General features: G+C 37.8%; 1 protein-coding gene and 1 pseudogene across 7 annotated transcripts in view; one reads left to right on the forward strand and one right to left on the reverse strand.

Annotated features, from left to right (window-relative positions):
- Nucleotides 1-21,611, reverse strand: part of SRPK2 (SRSF protein kinase 2) — a 240,576-nt gene that overhangs the window by 197,921 nt on the left and 21,044 nt on the right. The gene's annotated exons all lie outside the window — the stretch shown is intronic.
- Nucleotides 19,791-21,523, forward strand: LOC118497099 (annotated as a pseudogene).

The raw sequence follows: 21,611 nt of genomic DNA on the forward strand, positions 1-21,611 counted from the left end.
GGGGAAACAAAGAAACAAACCCCAAATGAAAGAACAAGAGAATTCTCCAGAAGAGCTAAATGAAATGAAGGCAAGCAATCCATCAGATATAACGTTCAAAGTAATAGTAATAATAAGGATGCTCAACAATATGAAAAAGGACATAGAAACCATTAAAAAGGACGTGTCAAAAATAATGACTACAATATGTGAAATAATACACTAGAAGGAATAAACAGGTTAGATGAAGTAGAGGATCAAATTAGCAATTTGGAAGAAAAAGCAGAAAAAAAAACACCCATCAGAGCAGCAAAAAGAGAAAAGAATTTTAAAAATAGGATATTTTAAGGGACCTTTGGGACCATATGAAGCACATCAAAATCTGCATAATAGGGGTAACAGAGGGAAAATAGAAAGCAAGAGATTGAGAACCTATCTGATGAAATAATGACCAAAAATTTCCCTAATTGTGAAGGAAAAAGACACAAAAGTCCAGGAAGCACAGAGAGTCCCAAAGGAGATGGACCCAAAGAGGCCCACTCCAAGACACATCATAATGAAAATGGCAAAGCTTAAAGACAAGGAGAGATTCATAAAAGCTGCAGGAGAAAAGCATTTAGTTACCTATAAGGGAACTCCTTTATCAGAAATCAGTCTGTCATCTGATTTCTCAACAGAAACATTTTAAGACAAAGGGATTAGAATTAAATATTAAAAGTGATGAAGAGTAAGGACCTACAACAAAGGCTACTTTACCTAGCAAGGCTGTCATTTAAAAACAAAGGAGAGATAAAGAGCTTCCCAAAAAATACAATAAAAAAAAAAGCCTTCCAGACTAGAGAAATAAAACTGTCATTATTTGCAGATGACATGATACTGTATAGAGAGAACCCTAAAAAGTCCATCAAAAAAACTACTAAAACTGATCAATGAATTTAGTAAAGTAGTAGGACACAAAACTGATATCCAGAAATCAGGTGTATTTTTATATGCCAATAATGAACGATCAGAAAGGGTGGTTAAGAAAACAATCCCATTCACAACTGCTTCAAAAAGAATAAAATATGCAGGAATAAATTTAATCAAGAATGTAAAAGACCTATACTCGGAAAATTCTAAGACACTGAAGAAAGAAACTGAAGAGGATATAAACAAGTGGAAGCACATACAGTGTGTTCATGGGTAGGAAGAATTAACATTATTAAAATGGCCATACTACCCAAAGCAATCTACAGATTCAATACAATTTCTATCAAGATATCAATGGCATATTTCACAGAACTAGAACAAATATTCCAAAAATTTATATGGAACCACAAAAAGACCTTAAATAGCAATAGCAATCTTGAGAAAGAAGAATAAAATTGGAGGAATCACACTATCTAATACCAAATTATCTATAAGGCCTTGGTAATCAAAACAGCATGGTACTGGCATAAAAACAGAAACACAGATCAATGAAACAAAATAGAGAGCCCCAAAATAAACCCATGCCTTTATAGTCTATTAATATTTGACAAAGGAGGCAAAAATATACAACAGACTAAAGATAGTTTATTAAATAAACAGTGCTGGAAAAATTGGATAGATATGTGCAGAAAAATGAAATTAGGCCACCTTCTCATGCCACAAGAATAAACTCAAAATGTATTAAAGACTTAAATGTTACACTCAAAATCACAAAAAGCCTAGAAGAAAAAATAGGTAGTAAAATCTTGGACATTTCTTGTAGCAACATTTTTTCTGATGTATCTCCTCAGACTAAGAATACAAAAGAAAAAGTAAACAAATGGAACTACATCAAACTAAAAAGTTTTTGCACAGCAAAGGAAATCATCAACAAAATAAAAAGACAACGCACTGAATGGGAGAACATATTCACTGCTACATCTGATAAGGAGTTAATATCCAAAATTTATAAAGAACTTTTAAAACTGAACACCAAAAAAACCAAACAATCCAATTAAAAAATGGGCAAAGGGCCTGAACAGACACTTCTCCAAAGAGGACATACAGCTGGCCAATAGACATATGAAAAGATGCTCAACATCACTAATTATCACAGAAATGCAAATTAAAATCACAATCAGATACCACCACACACCAGTCAGAATGGTTATCATCAATAAATCAACAAACAAGTGTTGGTGAAGATGTGGAGAAAGAGGAACCTTCATGCACTGCTGGTGGAAATGCAGATTGGTGCAGCCACTGTGGAAAGCTCTATGGAGTTACCTCAAAAAATTAAAAATGGAACTGCCTTATGACCCAGCAATTCCACTTCTGGGAATTTACCGGAAGAAATCTGAAACACTAATTAGAAAGAATATATACACCCCTGTGTTCACTGCAGTGTTATTTGTAATAGCCAAGATTTGGAAGCAGCCCAAGTGTCCATCAGAAGATGAGTGGATAAAACAGCTATGGTACATTTACACTGTGAAATTAGTACTCAAGTGTAAGAGAGAGAGAGAGAGGAAGGAGAAAAGGGAAGAAAGGAGGAAGGGAGGGCGGGAAAAGAGAAAAGAACATTTTAACATTTGAGACAGGAGACAGCATGGATGGACCTGGAGAACATTATACTAAGTGAAATAAGCCAGTCAGAGAAAGACAAATACCGTATGATTTTACTCATATGTGAAATCTAATGAACTGAACAAACAAGCAAAATAAAGACAGACTCACAGATACAGAGTAGGCTGACAGCCCCAGGGGGTGGGGGCGGGGGGGGGGGGAGGAGTGGGTGTTGAAAGGAGTGCAAGGATACAGCAAAAAAAAGAAAAAAAAAGAAAAAGGAAAAGAGAAAGGAAAAAACTCATGAAAAGGGACAACAATGTGGTGACCATGGGGGAGTGAGTGGAGGAGGCTATAGGAGAATAAATAGTAAAGCAAAAAATACAATAAAAATACTGTAAAAACTCCATCACAGCTTTAAAATGAACTATAATAATCATATAAAAATAAAAATTGTATCAATTTTTCAGGTTAAGAAGAATAAATAGCCCTAGCTGGCGTAGCTCAGTGGATTGAGCGCGGGCTGGGAACCAAAGTGTCCCAGGTTCGATTCCCAGCCAGGGTACATTCCTGGGTTGCAGGCCATAACCCCCAGCAACCGCACATTGATGTTTCTCTCTCTCTCTCTCTTTCTCTCTCTCTCTCTCTCTCTCTCTCTCTCTCTCTATCTCCCTCCCTTCCCTCTCTAAAATGAATAAATAAAATCTTCAAAAAAAGTATTTAAAAAAATATATGGAAAAAAAAAAGAAGAATAAATAAAGGACATAAACACAAAATGTTTATTTTTGGAAGAAATCAAATGTACCTTGTTTATGACTTATACTATTTTGCCTGAAATGTTCTTAAAAATAAATTCAGATACTGATTTGTTGCCACCTACTGGTTAAATTCATATTTGAATATTATTTCATATCTAATATTTACTACAGTTCACATAAAACAGAGTGGAAAATATCTTAGTAATGCTCTTTATGAAAAATTTACTAAACTACTTTGATAAATTCAGCCTTGGAGAAGTTTTTAAAGCTACAGCATGCTAATGCTATCTTGACTTTTAACAATATCCTCACATAAAAATTTACATTAGTGACCCCGGATGGTGTGGCTTGGTGAACTGAGCACCAGCCTGTGAACCGAAAGGTCACTAGTTCAATAATACCCAGTCAGGGTATATGCCTGGGTTGCAGCCAGGTCCCCCGCTGGGAGTGTGCAAGGGGCAACCAATCGATGTCTCTCTTGCACATTGATGTTTCTCTCCCTCTCTCCCTGCCTTCCCCATGTCTCAATAAATAAATAACTAAAATCCTTTAAAAAATGGTTAAAAAGTTTTTCATTAGTGTATTGGAACTGTTTTAAAACTAAAATACCATCATAATTTGTGAGAAATATAGTTTTATTTAATTAACTTCAAAATTTTTTTTTTACAATCAAATATTTATTGTGCCAGTTCTCCCAAATATTGGGATTATAGAGCTTAGAGTATTGCCATCTTTTTACAAAATAAAAAAATTCCATATATCATTTATTCCGCATTTTAAATGTTACTGTACAGCAGTCCCTACTCCTTACTCCTTTTTTTTAACACACAATTCATTCAGGTTCATTGTCCCCTTCCACTGGTTTTTAAAACCAAATTTAAAAAGCAAAATAAACAAATGTAACACATGGACTTGTTTTTAGATCCCAATTCTAACAAATCAACAATAAAAAGTAACTGAAGAAATGTACATATACACTGGGTTTTAGATGACAAAAAAATTTGTTAATTTTATTAGACATAATGCATTGTGGTATAAGAAAATATACACAGTGATTGATTGCTACGGACTGATTGTGTGCCCCCACATTGGAGCCCTAATCCCCACTGTGATGGTATTTGGGGATGGGGCCTTTGGTAAGTAATCTGGTTTGGAGGAGGTCATGGGCAGCCTTATGATGGTATTACTACCCTTTCAAGAAGAGAGATCAAAGAACTTAACTATCTCACTTTCCAAGGAAGACTCAGCATGAAGTAGGCCATCTGCAAGCTAGGAAGAGGGCCTTCACCAGAGCCCAACCAATTTGGCACCCTGATCTTGGACGTCAAGCCTCCAGAACTCTGAAGAAAGAAGTGTATTTCTATTGTTTAAGACACCCAGTTATCATTATTTTGTTATAGCAGCCTGGGCTGCGACAGTAATGCATATGAAAGTATATAAGGATGAAATAATATATCTGCTTTTAAATATATTCACAAAAAAGGGAAACAGACACAAAAAATTGAGCTAATTTTAATCACTGAATTAAGTGACAGGTACTTGAAATTTATTATGCTATTAGCTCAATCTCTAACTTTGAAATTTCTCATAATTAAAAAAAAACCCTTTAAATATAATTCCTATAACCAAAACATGAAAATAAGTTTTTACTTAAGATAAACAAAGTACTAATCTAATATTATTATGAGGCAAAAGTAAATGACTTGAAATTTTATTTTTGAATAAATTGTTACAAGATTTTTAAAGTGATCTGTCTCACCTAAGAGTCTCAGGGACTGACATTAACCAACCACTCATGTTCTAATTAAGTAAATTGTCCAACTTCTCTGCTTAAATGTCCTCAATCACAAAAAAGAATTATTATTTTTGGATCCTACTGTATACAGGATTTTTTTTAAAGATTTTATTTATTTATTTTTAGAAAGGGAAGGGAGGGACAGAGAGAGAGAGAAACATCAATGTGCGGTTGCTGGGGGTCATGGCCTGCAACCCAGGCATGTACCCTGACTGGGAATCAAACCCGCGACACTTTGGTTCCCAGCCCGCGCTCAATCCACTGACCTACGCCAGTCAGGGTAGGATTTTTTAAATTACATATCCAATAGGTTATTGCTGAAATTTTTCAATTTTTTTTTGTTTGGAACAGTTCACTTTTTTAAACTCTACTTGATTATAATAATTTTCAAAATAGTCTTGGATTTTGCAAGTAGTCTATCATCTGAAAATAATACCTTTGCTTCCTTCTAATTTGTATAAGTTCTGTTTTAGTTTTCTTGTCAGACTGCACTAACATTTCTAGAATAACACTACACAACAATGAAGAACAGTCAACCGTATCTTGTTCCTGATTTTAATGGGAATGGTAACATTTATAACATTTACCATGATCACAGCTATCATGTCAAGACTGATTTTTTTCTTAATGATTTCAAGAAAGTGTCTTTCTATTCCTATTTTACAAAGAATTTTCAGCAGAGACATATTCAAACTTGCTCCTCCAGTCCATTCTTGCATTAATTAGTCATGGAAGTCCTGTTCGCCAACAAAAACTAGTCAGTGTAATTTCATCTTTTAGTAAAAAGATTTCAGACAACGTTTGGGGGTCTTCAGGTTTATTTCAGTCACATAAAATGGTATTTTTTAGACCAGATTTATACTCCCAAAATAGCCCTTCACTAGAAAGAAAAGCAAAGAAATATAATGGAAACCCAGATAAAATAATATGTATAAAAAGTACATACACATCAGTTTTTAAAACAATTCTGAGCCCTTAGCCTAAGCTACTTGGGAGAAAGGTTAAACATCAATGTGTTATAACCAACTTCATTCAGGGAAAAAAAGGAGGAGAAAAGTTAAAAAGTTACAGGGGAGCTCACAGAACTAAAGGGAAGGCTAAATATCTACGGATAAAAAGGTTAGGAAGTAAGCATCCTGGACAATCTCCAAGCCTCATTTGGCCCCTGTTCCTGGAGGGCAGTTCTTCAGTCACTTGGCACGGGATTCAAATTCCAGGAAGGAAATGTCACATTTAGATTGTCAGGTATCTGCCTCTGGACTAAGGAAGCACAGAGGATACCCTGCATCCCCCTACTGGCACTTCCCCTGGCATTCTCAATACTGCAGGATTCAGAAAAATGAAATTAGGGTGGTCTATTCAAAAGATAATGAATGATGAACAGCAAAGAAACAACACATGCCCCCAGGCAAGGTGAAGTCTGTACTTTGAAATACATGACTTTTCTAACTTATATTCAGGAAATCAAAAACCTTTGACATAAAGCAATAAAACCACATAAGAAATATGTAACACAAAAGAAAGTACATAACAGTCTAATTTCTTTTTTTCTTAATTATGAAGGGTCTTTTTATATTATGAGATGGAAAGAGAACCAAAGACAGAAACAGAAAGAAATTATACAGAAAACTGTGTAGAAAATATTAGAAAGTTATGGAAAGAACCAGAAAAAAGGTACCCAGGAAATAAAGAATTCCAAAAAGAACCTTGTGGTCTACTGTGTCAAGTGTTGCTGGAAGGTCAAATTAGCTAAGAACTTAAAAATTCATTAAATTTAGTAATTAAGAGGGTTTTTTGACCTTCAGAGTTAATAAACTATAAGTTAAGGGTTGACCAATTAATTATTTTTTATATAACAACCACATAAAGCACTTACTATCTCCCAGGAGCTGTTCTAAAAGCTTTACAAATACTAACACATTTAATCTTTACAATAACCCATAAAGTAAGAATAGTATGATTCCGTTTTTACAGGTATGGAAATGTGGGCACAGAAGTGCCAAAAATTTGCTAAAGAACACACAGCTAGCAAATAATGGAACTACATTCAAAGCCAGGCAGTCTGACCCTAGAATTCACTCTTTTAACCACTACTTATACAAAGTAAAAACAGAGTGAGATTTTTTGTAAATGGCAGCAATTTAATTAAACCTGGTTATGGATATGAGAAAGGAGCTAGAGAAAAGAAGGGCATTAAAAATAAAAGAAAGACAACAGTCAATGAACACATTCCCTATCCCAGAGGCAATAGAAAAGATGGACTTAACAGTGCAACTGGAGACACTTCCGGTCAAGATGGTGGCATAGTTAAACACAGCTGCCTACTCACACAGGCAATCAAAATTAAAACTAAACTATGGAACAACCATCACTCAGAACTGTCAGAAACTGAGCTGAATGGAAGTTTTACAACTATGGAATTAAAGAAGAAACCACATCAAGACTGGTAGTAGGGGCAGAGATGCAGAACAGGCTGGTCTCACACCCACATGTGGTGAATAAAAATCAGCAGGGGTATCTCAGGAGCAAGGGGCTGTAGCCTCACACCAGGCCCAGCAGCCCAGGGTTGCAGTGACAAGGTAAGTCTCCATAACTTCTGGCTGTGAAACTCAGTGGGGATTGAGGTTGAGGAAAACAGAAGCTTCTGGAATCCGAGGCAATACTTCTTAAAGGGCACACGCACAGACTTACTTGGACTCACTCCTTCTAAACCCAGCACCAGGGTAGGAGATTGAAAGGCATCAGAGACATATGGGAAGGAACTGAATTATCCAGCATCAGGGCAAGAGCTTGGGGTCAGCTTTCTCCCAGACAGAAAGGCAGGCAGAGACCACTGTTCTTTTTCTGAGCCCTCCCCCCACATGGCCAGCAGGCAGGCACCATATATGAGTCTCCATCAATTTACCTTACACTGTTTGGCCCACCCTGGTGATTACCTGAGGCCATGTCCCATTTTGATGCCCTACTCCTCCCAACTTTCAGGATAACCCAAGCTGTTTCTTGTGGTTTTTCTATACAAATGCCTTGTCTTGGCCCATGATTCAGATTTTCCTAATTTCTCTCAAAACAAGAAGCACCTGACCTCAGTCAGCCCTGTATCTCTCACTTAAGTGCCCCAGGCCTGGCACTAGCAGCACTCAGTTCACAGCTTGGCCTCTCCTGGGCAAGAGAAAGGCAGTTTGTTACCTACAAGGGGATCCCCCATAAAATTTGTCAGCTGATTTCCAAACCCAGAACAATCCCAGCACAACCATATGCAGATCACTTTGTAGCTAATACTGTGTGACCCCAGACAGAACTTAGGCAGTGTGGCTGACCTTGGACGTGCCAAAAGCAATGAAGGCTCAACTGCAAGAGGAGGGTGTACAAAACCCACACAGTGGGTGGACCTTCAGTATCTACCTTAGATAACTGGAGAGGCTGTGCCACTGGACCCTACAGGACACCTACTACATTAAGCCACTCTATCAAGCCTGACAGATGTAGTAGCTCTACCTGATACATAAAGAACAGAACAAAACAGTAGAAAAAGAACTAAAGAAAATGGAGATAAGCAACCTATCAGATGAAGAGTTCAAAACACTGGTTATAGGATGCTCAAGGAACTCAGTGAGAACTTCAACAACATAAAAAAGATCCAGTCAAAATGAAGGATACACTAAATGAAATAAAGAACAAAGAACAATTTATAGGGAATCAACAGTAGAATGGATGAAACTGAGAGTCATATCAGCGATTTGGAACATAAGAAAGCAAAAAACAACCAATCAGAACAGCGAAAAGAGGAAAGAATCCCCCAAAATTAAGATAGTGAAAGGAGCCCCTGGAACAACTTCAAACATAACAGCATTCACATCATAGGGGTGCCAGAAGCAGAAGAGAAAGAGTAAGAAATTAGAAACCTATTTGAAAAAGTAATGACAGAAAACTTCGCTGACTTGGTGAAAGAAATAGACATACAAGTCCAAGAAGCACAGAGAGCCCCAAACAAGATGGACCCAAAGAGGCCTACTCAAAGACACATCATAATTAAAAGGCCAAAGGTTAAATACAAAAAGAGAATCTTAGCAAGAAGAGAAAGGCAGTTTATTACCTAAGGGATCCCCCATAAGAGTTGTCAGCTGATTTCTCAAAAGAAACTTTGCACGCTAGAAGGGACTGGCAAGAAATATTCATATTCAAAGTCCTAAAAAGCAAGGACCTACAACCAAGATTACTCTACCCAGCAAAGCTATCATTTAGAACCAAATGACAGAAAAAGAGCTTTCCAAATAAGAAAAAGCAAAAGGAGCTCATGACAACTAAACCAGTATTACATGAAATGTTAAAGGATCTTCTTTAAAAAAAATAAGATTAAAAATATGAACAATAAAATGGCGATAAATACGTATCTGTCCACAACTGAATCAGCCCTGGCTGGTGTGGCTCAGTGGATCAAGTGCAGGCCTGTGAACCAAAGGGTCACCGGTTTGATTCCCAGTCAGGGCACATGCCTGGGTTACGGGCCAGTTCCCCATTAAGGACACAAGAGAGGCAACCATACACTGATGTTTCTCTGCCTCTCTTTCGCCCTCCCTTCCCCTCTCTAAAAATAAATAAAATCTTTTTTAAAAAGTTAATCAAAATGGCAGAGAATTATCTAGCATCAAGAAATATAAAACACTGAAAGCATATAACTAAGCCTGGATATATTCTGATGATATAAAAAGTCATTGGCATACTTTTTAAAAATTGAATCTAAAAAATAAAATAAACAAGCAGAACAGGAACATAATCATAAGATACAGAGAATGTTTTGATGGTTGCCCAATGAAAAGGGGGTCCAAGGGGATGGGTGAAAAAGGTAAAGGGATTAAGAAGTACAAACTGGTACTTACAGAATAGTCATGGAGATGAAAAGTACAGCATAGAAAATAGAGTAGCAAGAACATATATGCAGGACCAATAACATGGACAATGGTGTGGAGATTGCCAGAGGAGGTGGGGGGAGGCTGGTGGAGGAGGACTAAGGGGTAAAATCTGGGAGAACTGTAATAGCATAAACAATAAAATACAATTTTTTTAAAGTGCAATTGGAAGAACTTGTGTGGAGTAAGAGTGAAAATAAATGTACAACAAAAGTAGAATCTTAATATATGAAAAACTTCCTATGTATTACACAAGCTTTCCCATGTCTCACCTTCAGGCTGTGGGTATCACTAGGAATTACATTCATAACAATAACTCAGATTTTGATGGTTTCTACTTCCACGTTTTTGAACCTCAACCACCTCAAATATGTTTCCCCTAATACTTCCAGGCTGGGGAGGGTCTTTCATAAATGTAATCACAAATAATCCAGTTAGCTGCCATGTATAACCTGATAGTTCTTTCCTTTTCTCTTGCTCTGGTCTCCTTTTCTCAGTACCATCATGTCTTCCAGGCCCCATCATCTTTATTTATTGATACGATCATATGATTTTTCTTCTTTAGCTTATTGATATGGTGGATTACATGAATAGATTTTTAAATCACCTGCTCTAATAGAACACAATTCAAATATCTTGCTTCCTTGGAATGATTTCTTTGAACATAATTGCTGAATTGTATATGGTAGCACCATACAGATATGAACACTACAGTCTAATTTCTTAATAATCCTTCATTTCCTTATTTCTTTCTGATTGCCATGCAGAGATGTAATTAGACATACCTTGCCAAACTGTAATAAAGCCCCCAAACTGAATTACTTCTTTATCAAACTTTCCCTGGACTCTAAGACATAATTAAATAATTTCTTTCCAAAGGCTATACTTTCTAAGCTTATTCTTATTTAAAGTAAACAACTTGAAGAATGTATGATACAGTGTCATTCAATTAATGCCTGACATGGACTACTAGTCTAAACACTTCACAGATATCAAATTAACCCTCACAGGCTTCTCAACCAGTTAGAGGTGATTTCTATGCCCCTCACCAGCCACACCCAATGCCCATGGACATCTCACTATGTTTGAAGACTTTTTCATTGTCAGGCTGAGCAGCTAAGACTGGCATCTATAGTGCCAAAGTCAAGAAACACAGCCTCTAACCATTCTTCATTTTACTGATGAAAACAAGTTTAGAGACTGAGTGATTTTTGCCCAATCTGTGTCACACAAAAAAATCACAAAGCTACAATTTAAATCCCAATCTAATTCTAGAATGCACAATTATGACCATGATTTATGTAAGTTGTAATTATAATAAAGTAAAAAAAAAATAAATTAAAAAATAGACACCAGTAATAACAGCATCAAAAATATTAAATACTTAGGGATAAATCTAACAAAAGATGTGCAAGACCTATACATTGAAAATTACAAAATGTTGCTGAAAGAAACTACAGACAACTTAAATGAATGTAGAAATATATCATGCGCAAGAACCAAAGACATTATATTGTTAACATTTCTATTCTCTCCAAATTTATTTATAGATTTAACACAATCCTAATCAAACTAAGCACTTTTTGGTAAAAACTGATGAGTCAATCCTAAAATTCATGGAGAGATACAAAAGACCTAGAATTATAAAATAAAAATAAACAAACAAAAAAAGTTTGATAAAGGACAAATCTGAAAGACATACCACCTGGCATCAAGAGTCATTAAAGCTACAATAAACAAAACAGTGTGGCATCAAGACAAAAAGATCAACAGAAAAGAGTCAAGTCCATAAATAGAACACAATTTTCAACCAAGGTAAAAAACCAATAAAGAAAGGATAATATTCTTTATAAAAACTTCTGAAGAATAAAAAGTTCTGGAAAATTGGACATCTGTTTTTTAAAAAATGATCTTTGGTCCACAAAGTTAATTGATATGTTTCAGGCACAAACATTAGCTCAAAATGGAAAAAGTAAAAGTTAAAACTATAAACATCCAGAAGAAAACCTAACACTATCTTTGTGAGGCTGGGTTGGGCACAGATAGCTTAAAATCAATACTAAATGCATATGCACAAGAGAAAATTTTGGTAAACTGGACTTCATCAAGATAAGAACTTCTCTTCTTCAAAAGATTATCAAGAAAATGAAAAGACAAACTATAGAATGGCTTGTAAATCACGCAACTGATAAAGGACTTGTACCCAGAATATGGAGAAGAATTCTCAAAGCTCAATAATAAGCAAGCAACCCAATTTGTTGTAATTGTTGAAAAATTTAAACAAGAATTCTGCCCCAAAGAAAATCTAAAGATAGCAAATAAGCACATGAAAACATGCTCAGCAGCATTACTTATTAGAAAATGCAAATTTAAAACATGAGATATGTCCACACACCTATTAGAACACCAAATTTCTTTTTTAAATAAAGGCCATGCCAAGTGTTGGCAGGGATATGAAGGAAATGAATTTTCAAACATATCTAGAAGGGGGGAAAAATGGTGCAGCCACTCTAGGAAACATTTGGCACTTGTGGAAAAAAAATTAAGGTACATCTATTATATGATCCAGCCGTCCCACACCTATTTACCCAAAAGCAATGAAAGCTATGTCTATATAAAGGCATAGACACAAATGTTCACCATAGCTTTTTTCTTTATCCTCACCTGAGGACATGCTTATTAATTTTAGAAAGAAGGAGAGGGTGAGAAACATCGACATAAGTAAGATCAATCAGTTGCCTCTATCAAGTGCCCCAACTGGGAACTGAACCCACAACCTAGTTTATATGCCCTGACTGGGAAACAAACCCACAACCAGGCTTATAGGACAATTCTTCAACTGAGCCACACCAGCAGGACATCACATAAAGGCCAAAAATTGAACATGAAGGTCTATCAACAAATATAAACAAATTGTGGTATATCAGTACAATGTGACCCCAATCAGCAAGAAAAAGGATTAAAATGCTGACACAATGGATAAATCTCAAAAAAAAATATGCTGAATAAAAGCAAGACTCAACAGGAGGCACAATGTATGGCTCCACTGGATAAATTTTAGAAAATGCAAACTAAGCTACATGATAGATGATCAATGGTTGTACAATAAACTGGACTGGGAAATAAAAAGACAGAAGGGAAGGATTACAAAGTAGCAGGAGAATATCTGGGGGAGTAATGGAAATGTTTATAATCAAGACTGCAGTTATGGTTTCACAGGTGTATTCATACATCAGAAACATAAATGTGTGCAGTTTACTGTATGTCAATTCTATGTCAATCAATGGTAAAAATCTAAAACAAAAACAAAGTATGAAGAAAAACAAAAATAGAATTAGAAATTTGGGTTCATTCCCAACACTTTCATTATTAAAATATGCCAAATAAAGATGTGCATCATTTATTTCACATGTAATTCCAAAAGGGTTTGTAGTAGTATATAAAAATAGAATAGTAAAACCATTCAACAAAACAGTAAAACTGTAACAAATCAGAATTTGAGAACAAGATTTCAGGAAGTGCAAAAAGGAAATCATGTATAAAATTTACTTCTTTCCTAAAGTAAAGCAAACTTTAATTTTGTTCACGCAAATATCACTTTGCATATTCTATAATTTAACACAACTTACTTTATAGCTCCTCATTTTTCATACTCTTTATCCCATATGTCAGGAGTTTTGTTTCCATTTCCAAATTCTTTCTTTTCCTACTGCTACTGTCCAAAGTCTGAAGTCTCACCAATTCAAGTAATTTCTGGAATAAGGCTGAATTCATATTATTATAACAGCCTCTTAGCTTACCTTACTACCTCAAATTTCTCCTCATTCCAATGCATTCTGGAAAATTCACTTTCCTGATGAAGAATCTTAAAATTACTGATCCTCAAGCCACACATCAAGGCCTTCAAAACCTGCATTCACCTCATTCACACCCGTAAACCCAGCCATAGTCATCCACCCCACCTTCAGTGCCACCTGGACTCTGAATCTCTGGGGGTAGGGCCAAAAGAGTTTTAGCCCAGATGAATCTTATAAGTAATAAGATTTTAAAATGCACTGGTATAAGAAAGTATCTTTCATAATATAAATGTTGCCTAACACCCTGGTCTCATCTCCCAACACTTTCCCACAAAGACATTAAATCTGGACATACCAAATTATTTGCGGAATCGTCTTGTTCCCTTGACTCCATGCCTTTTTTCACATGCTGCTCTTCTCATTGGAACCTCAGACACTCTCCCTACTCCTCCCACACAGCTCCCACATACCCCAGCTATAGATTTGACCTGGATGTGGAAAAGCAGGTAAGCTCCAAATCAACAAAGAAGGAGGCACATAATAAAATGGTATAAAAGCATAGAACAGGAAAAAGACAGACAGAGCTAAAAAGAAATTAGGGAATAAATTCATCTTCTGAAGCCCAAATACAAATGACATATTTTTAATGTGTAGCCAGCCTTTGCTAAAGACCCTGAAAACACTTTCTCCAAGCCTAAACCTGCTCTCAAGTGGCCTTGAGGGTAAAATGTTTCACAAATTAATGAACTAAAGACCATAGGGAGGCAGTGAGAGGTGGAGGAAGAAGCCTGTGAGGATGGCTTCAATGATACATGACTCTCAATAACACTGCTGCAAAATGGTAAATGTGTATACAATTCGTGATAATTAAGATGAACACAATATTTTATCAGTACCTAAGTCTTAAAAATTGGACCATGTAAGAAAGGCAACAGATCGATGTTTCTCTCCCTCTCTTTCTCCCTCCACTCCCCTCTCTCTAAAAATAAATAAAATCTTTAAAAGTATTTACTGTATTAAAAGCTGGGGGGAGGGGAATGGGATTCCTCCTGGGATGACTCACATAGGGTTTTAAAATTTTTACAACATTCAAGAAATGAATATTTTTCATCATCAGTTACTATCTCAACCTTCTTATTAAACTTTAAACTACTCTTAACTGTATCTTTAATATTCTCAACTGCAACATTTCATTGTCCTGGAAAGTGAAGACATCATTCTGATTATCACATAACTCTTTCAAGTGGAAAATGACTCCTCTCTGTCACCTCTGCCCAGTACCTGGCATATAGAAGGCACTCCAAAAAGTGTTGCATGAGAGGTCAATGAACTCTATGTCTCTCCAGTACTGCCAAAAACAATGCAAAAGCCACATTCCAACTCACAGCTATGGCATTCATGAAGCTTCAAATTTCTGCTGCTCCCCTTTTTTTTAAATAACCAAATGTTTATTTGTTCTTCATCCTTACCCAAACACATGCTTATAGATTTTACAGAGGCAAGGAAAGGGACAATGAGAGGGAGAGAAACATCAATGCGAAAGAGAAACATCAACTGGTTGTCTTTCGTAGGCGTCCCAACCTGGAACCAAACCAAAATCTAGGCATATGCCCTGATGGAATCAAACCCATGACCTTTCACTTCGCAGGATGATACCCAAGCAACTGAACCACACCATCCAGGGCTCTGCTGCTTATTTTTTATGGCACTCTTAGAAAGTAAATGGTGGTTCGCCAAGGGTACAATGAGAGGAAAAGAGGGAGTTGTGGTTAAACAGGTGTAGAGTTTTGGTTTTATAACATGAAAAAGTTCTAGAATTGTGTTATACAAAAATATGCAGTCCTGGCTGAATGGCTCACTTGGTTAGAGCATTGTTCCTTGCACCAAAAGGATGCCAGTTCAATTCCCAGTCAGGGCACACGCCTAGGTAGCGGGTTCAATCCCACATTGAGGCATATTTGGGAGACAACCAATCAATGTTTCTCTCTCTCACATTAATGTCTCTCTCCCCACCGCCCTTCCTCTCTCTCTAAAACCAATGAAAACATGTCCTCAGGTGAGGATTTTAAAAAATGTGCATATAGTTAACACTACTGTACTGTACATTTAAAATGGATAACATGGTAAATTGTAGGTAGTGTTTATTTTCCACAATAAAAAAAGTATGGAGACTTCCAGCCAAGATGGAGGTGTAGGTAGACACACTGTGCCTCCTCACACAACCAAAATAAGGTCAGCAACAATTTAGAAATAAGATAACAACCAGATCTCACAGAAAATTGAACTGTATGGAAGTCAGACAACCAAGGAGTTAAAATATACACATTCATCCAGACCGGTAGGAGGGGTGGAGTCCAGCAGTCGGGCTGAGAGAGATGGCGGCACAAAAAGCAGTGGCACCCGGCTCATAACGCATCCCAGGTGCATAAGGCATCCTGAGCACAAGACCTCAGCGGGCCAGGCGGCTGGCAGACCCAGTGAGGCAGCGACTGTGATGCAAGGCACTGCAAGTAAGGTGCCTGGCTGTCCGGACCATATATGCGAGCAGATAAAGCAGGCGAAATTGGGCAATGAGACAGACCCCGCAACCCAGGGTCCTAGCGCCGGGAAACAGAACCTCGGGACACTGATTAAAGACACCTATGGGGGTTGAGGAACAGGGAGAGACTCTCAGCCTCACAGGAGAGTGCGTTGGAGAGACCCACAGGGTCCTAGAACATAAACAAGCCCACCCATACAGGAATCAGCACCACAAAAGCCCAGTTAGCTTGGGGGAAGCGGTGGAAGGGACTGAAATCTGACGGAGAAAGGAGCAAGTGACACTGTTTCCTCTTGGAGCTTGCCCCCACATACAATGTCACAACACAGCAACAGGGTTGCCCTGCTCTGGAGAACACTTAGGGCTCCACCCCTCACTATGTAACAGGTGTGACCAGACCCCCGCCCCCCCAAAAAATGGTTCAAATGGAAGTACAAATGAAAGCCTCAGAGCCAATACTTTTTTTTTTATTTTTAGAGAGGGAAGGGAGGGAGATAGAGAGAGAGAGAGAGAAACATCAATGTGCGGTTGCTGGGGGTTATGGCCTGCAACCCAGGAATATACCCTGGCTGGGAATCGAACCTGGGACACTTTGGTTCCCAGCCCACGCTCAATCCACTGAACTATGCCAGCCAGGGCAGAGCCAATACTTTTAAGTGACCAAGAGATAGCCAACCTATCGGAAGCACAGTTCAAAGCACTCATGATCAGGATGCTCACAGAACTGGTTGAATTTGGTCACAAATTAGATGAACAAATGAAGGCTATGCTAAGTGAAATGAAGGAAAATGCACAGGGAGCCACTAGTGATGGGGAGGAAACTGGGACTCAAATCAATAGAGTGGACCAGAAGGAAGAAAGAAACCACACAGAAAAGAATGGAGAAATAAGAATTCCAAAAAATGAGGAGAGGCTTAGGAACCTCCAGGACATCTTTAAACATTCCAACATCTGAATTATAGGGATACCAGAAGGGGAAGAGGAAGAGCAACAAGTGGATAAGTTACCTGAACAAATAATAAAGGAGAAATTCCCCAATCTGGCAAAGGAAATAGACTTCCAGGAAGTCCAGGAAGCTCAGAGGGCCCCAAACAAGTTGGACCCAAGGAGGAACACAGCAAAGCACATCATAATTACATTACCCAAGATTAAAATGAAGGAGAGAATCCTAGAACCAGCAAGAGATAAGGAGACAGTAACTTACAAAGGAGTTCCCATCAGATTGTCAGCTGATTTCTCAAAAGAAACCTTGCAGACAAGAAGGGGCTGGGAAGAAGTATTCCAAGTCATGAAAGGCAAGGACCTACATCCCAGATTGCTCTATCCAGCAAAGCTTTCATTTAGAATGGAAGGGCAGATAAAGTGCTTCTCAGATAAGATCAAATTAAAGGAGTTCATCATCACCAAGCCCTTACTTTATGAAATGTTAAAGGGACTTACCTAAGAAAAAGAAGATAAAAAATACTAACAGTAAAATGACAGCAAACTCACAATTATTAACAACTACACCTAAAACAAAAAAACAGAAACAAAAACAAACTAAACAATCAACTAGAACAGGAGCAGAACCATAGAAATGGAGATCACATGGAGGGTTAGCAACAGGGGAGTGGGAAGAGGAGAGAGGGGGAAAAGGTACAGAGAATAAGTAGCATGGATGGTAGGTAAAAAATAGACTGGGGAGGATAAGAATAGTATGGGTTATGTAGAAGCTAAAGAACGTATGACATATAGACATGAACTGAACGAGGGGAATGTGGGTGGGAGGTGTACAGGGAGGAGGGGAGTAAGGGGGGAAATGGGACAATGGTAATAGCATAATCAATAAAATATTTTTTTAAAAGTATGTATAAATTAGTTATCATAGATGACAGAAAACTGTCTGTAAACTAAACCTGATGTAAGTTTTTCAAAAGAGAACTGAAGCCCTGACCAGTGTGGCTCAGTTGGTTATGCATCATCCCATAGAAAGGTTTGTTGGTTTGATTCTCGGTCAAGGGTACATGCCTGGGTTGCAGATTCAGTCCCCAGTCAGGACACATGTGAGAGGCAATCAATGGATACTTCTGTCTCATATCGGTATTTCTCTCCCTCTCTTTCTGCCTCCCTTCCTCTCCCTCTAAAAATAAGTAAATAAATAGATTTTTTAAGAGAGAACTTAAAACTCTTAATGTATAAATTACTTACAATCATTTCCAAAGAGGAATCCATAATATTTTGCTACTACTGAAACTTTCTTTTAAATATTATATGAAATAAGATATCTGGGAACCTTCACAAGATATGTACTACAAATATATTTTAACAATACATACAGTCAATTTGTACTTTTCAACTGTAACAAGTAGCAGTGCAATAAATCTTAACTCAGTCATCTTAAAAATTAAAAATCAATTGTCATCTTCAAAATTAAAAATCAATTGTTGTCATAGTACTGCCTCATAAGAAAATGTTTAGTAAAACTCTGGTGTCTGATAGTACAGAATATGAATCTGGGATTGAAAAGTTCTGGAGATGGATGGTGGTGATGACTGCAAACCAATGCGAATGTACTTAATGACAATGAACTGTATGTACACTTAAAAATGGTTAAAATAATGTCTTCCTTATGTATATTTCACAATAAAAACAAAAACAAACTCTGATTTCTATAAGAATTAAGAGGAGGATATGTATGTTATTTGTACTATTAGAAAAAGTCACATGTAGTAACCTGCAATTAACTCTAAACTATCACTAACAGACATCCCAAAAGTTTCAATTATTCATAAAAAGTACAAGTACATTGCAATTGAAAATTTTCCTTCAAACAAAAAATTAGAAAACCCAAAACATTTTCAAATTATCCCATACAAATGACACATATTAATATCAATGAGACTATAACTGCTTGACCCAGTAATTCACTATTTAATACAGAATAGTTTGAAATATTTTCTGACCAAGCCAGTTCTGTACAATTGGGTGATATATTTTTTAAAACAGAAGGTTTTCTTTAAAGAAACATATTTGAGCTTGCCATGAAGTAATGGGAAGGAGGGCAGCAGTAATAACACCACTGAAGTATATCCATACCTTAATACCCTATATAATCAGGAATCCTTCAAAAATAACCATGTGAAAGTCTAGGGCCAAATACTGGCTAAAGCCCAAGAAAGAAAGAGCAGAAAAGACTCAACCAGAAAGAAAAGAGACTTAAAGTTATTATTTATTCAGTAATACCTGGCCTAATATGTGCAGCTGTTATACTAAATATGTATATCACATGAATTCTTATTTAATCCTCACAGTAACCCCATGAGATATTTTAATTATTCCTGTTACACAAATGAGGAAACTGAGGCAGTTAGCCTTAAAAAACATGCTCAAAAACCCTGGTGGGTGAGGATCAGTGGACTGAGTACAGGTCTGCAAACCAAAAGGTCACCAGTTCAATTCCCAGTCAGAGCACATGCCTGGGTTTTGTGGGCCAGGTCCCTGGCTGGGGCATGTGGTAGGCAGCCAATCGATGTTTCTCTCCCTCTGTTTCCCTCCGTTTCCCTCTCTAAAAAATAAATAAATAAAATCTAAAAGAAGCAGCAGCAGCATGACCTGGATTAAAGGGCAATTTCTCAGTTTCAGTTTTACCATCTGTAATAAGACAGATAATAACTTCATTCTAAATAACTTCACCATTTTACAATACTCTCTCCATTTACCTTTCCTGTTAGGTCACTATTAGGATTCAGTGGAAGAATGTGTCCAGAATTCCATGATGCCTAACAGGCAGTGAAGGTTCAATAAATGTTCACCATTAATTATTTTATTTCTTTAATCTGCCCTTCCTTAGCAGCCTACCCCAGACTTACAATCATGCATTAAAAATCCCCCAATTCTCTCCTTTCTGCACTACCCAGAGAGGAGCTCATATAGCATTGTTCTCAGTTCCCATTTAACTTAGCGGAAACTTTCACAATGTCCAAAAGTCTCGATGTCCTGCAAATGGACGAGGAGGCTGTCCTCAAATTCCTTCCACAGGAACCTATCTAGGTCGCACCAACCTTGACTTCCAAATGGAGCAGGACATCTACAAAAGGAAAAGTGATGGCATTTACATCATAAATCTGAAGAGAACCCACAAGAAGTTCTGCTGGCAGCCCGTCCTGTTGTTGCCACTGAGAACGCCACTGATGTCAGTGTCACATAGTCCAGAAACACTGGCCAGTGAGCTGTGCTGAAGTCTGCTGCTGCCACTGAAGCCACTCCTACTGCTGGCTGCTTCACTCCTGGCACCTTCACTACCCAGATCCAGGAGGCCTTCCTGGAGCCGAGACATCTGGTGGTTACTGATCCTAGGCCTGACCACCAGCCTCTCATGGAGGCGTCCAATGTTAACCTGCCTACCATTGCTCTGTGTAACGCACTCTCCTCTAGGTTATGTGGACATCGCCATCCTTTGCAATGATAAGGTGGGTCACTCAGTGGGTCTGACATGGTGGATGCTGGCCCGGGAAGTTCTGCACATGAGCAGCACCATCTCCCGTGAACACCAATGGGAGGTCCTGTCTGATCTCTACTGCTACAGAGATCCTGAAGAGACTGAGAAGGAAAAGCAGGCCACTGCCGAAAAGGCTGTGACCAAGGAGGAATTTCAGGATGAACAGACAGCTCCAGCTCCCAAGTTCACTGCTGCAAAGCCTGAGGTCGCTGACTGGTCTGAAGGCGCAGGTGCCCTCTGTGCCTGTTCAGCAGGTTCCCACTGAAGACTGGAGCACTCAGCCTGCCACTGCAGGCTGATCTGCAGCCCCCACTGCACAGGCCACTGAATGGGTAGGAACAACCCCTGAGTGATCTTAAGCTGGTTTGCACAAACTCTTAACAGAATAGAAATAAGGGTAATGGAAAATAAAGTTTCTTAAACACACACACACACACACACACACACACACACTTCTCAAGAGGGAGTACACCATTACTCAATGACATTTGTCTATTTTAACCAGTCTTCACTTATTCCTATGTTGCATACAACATTCATCTAAAAGAAGGGAACACTGTCCCTCCCCTTCTTTGCTTTCAGAGAAAGAACTAATAACATGGTTCTCCTCAGGTCTCTCTGCTACTCCTCCCCTTGCCCCTTCAAAATGTAGGTTGTCCTTGAAGACTTCTCCTTGGACCTTATCTCTCTCTTTTTTTAGGATTTTATTTACTTATTTTTAGAGAAAAGGGAAGGGAGGAGGAGAGAGAAAGAGAGAAACATCAATGGGAAAGAGAAGTATCAATTGATTGCCTCTCATATGCACCCCAACTGGGGACCAAACCCACAACCCAGACACATGCCCT

The sequence above is a fragment of the Phyllostomus discolor genome, chromosome 10, assembly GCF_004126475.2.
Source record: "Phyllostomus discolor isolate MPI-MPIP mPhyDis1 chromosome 10, mPhyDis1.pri.v3, whole genome shotgun sequence".
In the NCBI taxonomy this organism is placed as follows: Eukaryota; Metazoa; Chordata; class Mammalia; order Chiroptera; family Phyllostomidae; genus Phyllostomus; species Phyllostomus discolor.